Here is a 3,687-nt window from a genome sequence, read left to right on the forward strand (position 1 = left end):
TTGGAGAAATTAAGGTCGCGTTTTTATACCGAAAAATCAGTCACTTTAGGTACGAAAAATATTTGTATTCTACATAAATGTTGTAATAAACACTTTTGTATTAAACGTTTCCTTTAAAGTAATGAATTTTTGACATTCTTCGAGAGTGTTATGTATCTTGCAGCTATATCGTTTCATGTACAAAGTATATTTTCAATAAAATCTTATGTCTCAATAAAATTTTATACATAGTTCAATCTAATTATCGACAGATCGGTGCTTTTTAGAGAGGCACGAGAATTTCATTATATTCTTTATTATATTATATTATTATTTATATAATCATATAATTTCATTATTCTTTTCCCTCTTATTTATAAAAAAGATATACACTTTATGCAGATTTTCTCTCAGTATATTTATTCTTTTTATTTCAAGAGTTCAAGCTGTGGCAATCAGCATCTCGTATTATTATAAATAAATTTATTGGGGCTAGTGCGCGGAAATGCAAAGATCGATAAGCCATCGAGTGCAGCGTAGAGACGCGATTGCACTTCCGACCATCATTTTCTTCCTCGTTCGTCAAACAGGTCGTGACAACTAAAAATAAAAGTGTCATACTGATCTCTGTAATACGTAACGTTCGAGCACGCTCGTAATATAACACACACGCGAAAGCAGACATACCTACACGATGCCTCGTGGTACCTCGGGGTACCTCGAGATTATGAATTATCTATAATATCATCGCGAAATAGGAATTAGAAATAGGAAGTAGTGCGAATACACTAATTACACTATGCGTTCAACCCTCGGTAGTCACACGGAATCAAAGGATGATCAAGGATCAAGTGATCAAAGTTTTAACATTGTATAGAATGTATTCTCATTATAAAAAAATTAACTTTTTGAGGGACGTCATGTTCAAAAAAATCCTTAAAAAATGTTCAAAAAAGAAGTGTGACCACCAAGGGTTAAAAAGTTACTAATGTCGTTCTATTATACGCACCTTATTAAAAAACTCTACAAATTGCAGGGTAAAATAATTATAATCTATATGTATAAGAACTTAATTATTTACTAGTTAAAATAGTCACAAAATGGCCATGAAAAACGCATCTGTAATTAATTTATTTAAAATTTTATATGTTTACATGTTAAATTGCTTTTAGCATCGTAAGGGTTTTTTATTTTATACATTTCTTCGCCTGCAATTGCAAAATTAATGATAAAAGTTTGCGAGTAAAATTGATACGCTTGTTTCAAACATCTATCACTTTGTTTGAAAAATAAAAATTTTTAAAAAGTTGAAAAAATATTTAAATTTACTTTAAGAAAAACTTTTATTTTTTATTGCAGATGCGTTCTTTCTAGCTATCTCGGCTGGTACCATTTTTTAAAGTCGGTTTGTGATGCTTTTGATGTCAACTGCTGTAGTACCACCATGTCATTTTAAAAAGTGTCAATATAAAAATTTAAAAATGTTTTAAGCCTATATATGTTTTTTAATAATAAAACCTTATTTTATATCTAGGTAGAACAGAAAGTTACAATAAAGTCAAAGGACGTCAAAATGATAAAATGATGGTAAAGTGACAAAAAATCGACACATTTTGACATCATTTGATTTTGACATCACATGACTTTATTGTGACTTGCTATTCTACCTGGGTATTTTCCTTTAAAATATTCAGAAAAGTGACTTTCTATCCCGTCGTTTTAGATGTATGTACTTTCTTAAATAATAACTACATGAACAGAACTTACGACATATTCAAGGAAGGCATTTTAAGGGATTTCTTTCCTAGTTTCTCCTGTATCTTCTTCTGGTGAAAACTGATAATCACAAAAAAATGGAGCGAGATTGTAATATATGTTAATATATTTTAACTGTTTCTGTAAACAATATATATATCATTGTAATATATGTATACATATATTTACCTAATATGTGCTAAGACGACTGCTAGCTCAGAAATGCAACAAGAATGGAATATTTACTATCGTATGTTACTTCTGTAAACTATATATATATATAATATACTATTGCTATCATACTAATTGTGTCATTGTTTTATAATGCCTACATACAGACTGTTCCATATCTAAATTACTGGAAAATTATATGTGTAATTCATCGTAGTAGCCGTCATTTTTGAAGTAATTATACCATTTTTGTCATAAGTGTGCGCACGTGTCTAAAACTAGATGTGATAATTTATGTAAAAAATTCAAAAACTTTTTCAGAAATAAATATCTCATTAAGCAAACTAATATATTAGAATTATTTCTTATTAACATATTATGTTTTATTTAAAAAATCCTATATTATATATTCTAGAACACAATCAAATTTGTAAAATATTATTAGTTTGAATAATTTTTGTTAATCTTTTTGTTAATTTTATTTATTTTCAGAAACTTTTTCTATCTAATTTTTTTTTGATGAAATATTTTTAAGCGCAGATATTTCTATTTTGAAATGACAATAGTGGAGATAATAATAGCAAATCCGAATTTTTTTTTCATAAAACATTGTGATCTCGCTTTGCATGATTAATTTCCACCAAATTTTCGACAAACTTCCACGAGATTAAATGATGCATCATTAAGTTTTTATTACTGTTTTTACTGATTACATTTATTAAAGTATAATTAAGGTCTAATTAAGACAAGTAAGATCTCGAAGATATAATAGATTAAATAAATAATAAAATGATACATACGATGCCGGGTGTTATCACGGCAAATAATACAATTTTAAACAAACATTTAAAAAAATTTTGGAAGCCCGTGACAAGTCTTAAGGTTCTGTTATATGGCATTGAGTCATTACTCATTACTCATTCCGCGAGCGATAAAGCTCAATGTCGAACATTATTACGAGCGAATAATTGGGCACACGTTTGCATGACGTTTGAGCAAATAAAACGTTGCGCATGCATTAGTCATTATCGTAGCTAATTATCTGCACTTAACTGCTACTTAAACAGGGGCTTATCGTTTTGCAGCTTATCGTCTGGCATCCGTTCATCGCCATTATTACCGTCTGCAATTTTAGCCGATTGCCTCTCGCTAAATGCCCTTTGAAACGCAGCAGTAAGCTATCAATAAGTTAATTTCAAGATAAAGGCGAAATAATCTTGTGGGCGTAATCTTCCGCCCATCCATCCACTCATAAAAAAGTCGTGTAAGAAATTTTATTGTTGACATTTCTCCAGTGATGATGCTGATTGGTTCTCTCATTGCGCTGACTTCGTGAGCCTCTGTCATCATATATTTTGACAGTTTTATGTAAGGGGTTAATAGTGTAATAGTAATAGTTATAATGTTAAAGTTAAATAGACGTCTGTGATGTCTAGTACAATATAAAAGTAACGAATAACCAGTGACAGAACAGAAACATAAGCACGTACTTGCTCGATCTTCTGATGAAATCTCTTGACACTTTGATTTTACGACGCTTGTGATGCAGATTGATAGGTATATCTGGGACATATATGAAAATCAATATCTTATACGAGAGTTTGTCTTCTCGAGAAGTTCAGGAAGATCGATGCGCATTTTGTAAGTAAGCTTTCGATAACTCGCGCGCTCGAGCGTATCGGCACACCATCGGCGAGGGAGCCTCTTTTTTTGAAGTTGCAAGCAACTTTTTTTTCGTACGAACCGGGGAAACGCCGCGACGCGTATAGTCGGCATGGGTCG

The 3,687-nt window shown here is 31.0% G+C and overlaps 1 long non-coding RNA gene across 1 annotated transcript; it reads right to left on the reverse strand.

Annotated features, from left to right (window-relative positions):
* Nucleotides 1-348: 348 nt before the first annotated feature.
* LOC112461310 lies at nucleotides 349-2,001 on the reverse strand. The gene is made up of 3 exons (XR_003041534.1): nucleotides 1,924-2,001; nucleotides 1,747-1,815; nucleotides 349-579 (listed from the first exon to the last, which is right to left on the reverse strand). It is a non-coding gene; the product is annotated as an uncharacterized LOC112461310 (long non-coding RNA).
* Between the last annotated feature and the right edge of the window lie 1,686 nt (nucleotides 2,002-3,687).

Source organism: Temnothorax curvispinosus, unplaced genomic scaffold (genome assembly GCF_003070985.1).
Source record: "Temnothorax curvispinosus isolate PA1 unplaced genomic scaffold, ASM307098v1 QBEX01011250.1, whole genome shotgun sequence".
NCBI classification, from domain to species: Eukaryota; Metazoa; Arthropoda; class Insecta; order Hymenoptera; family Formicidae; genus Temnothorax; species Temnothorax curvispinosus.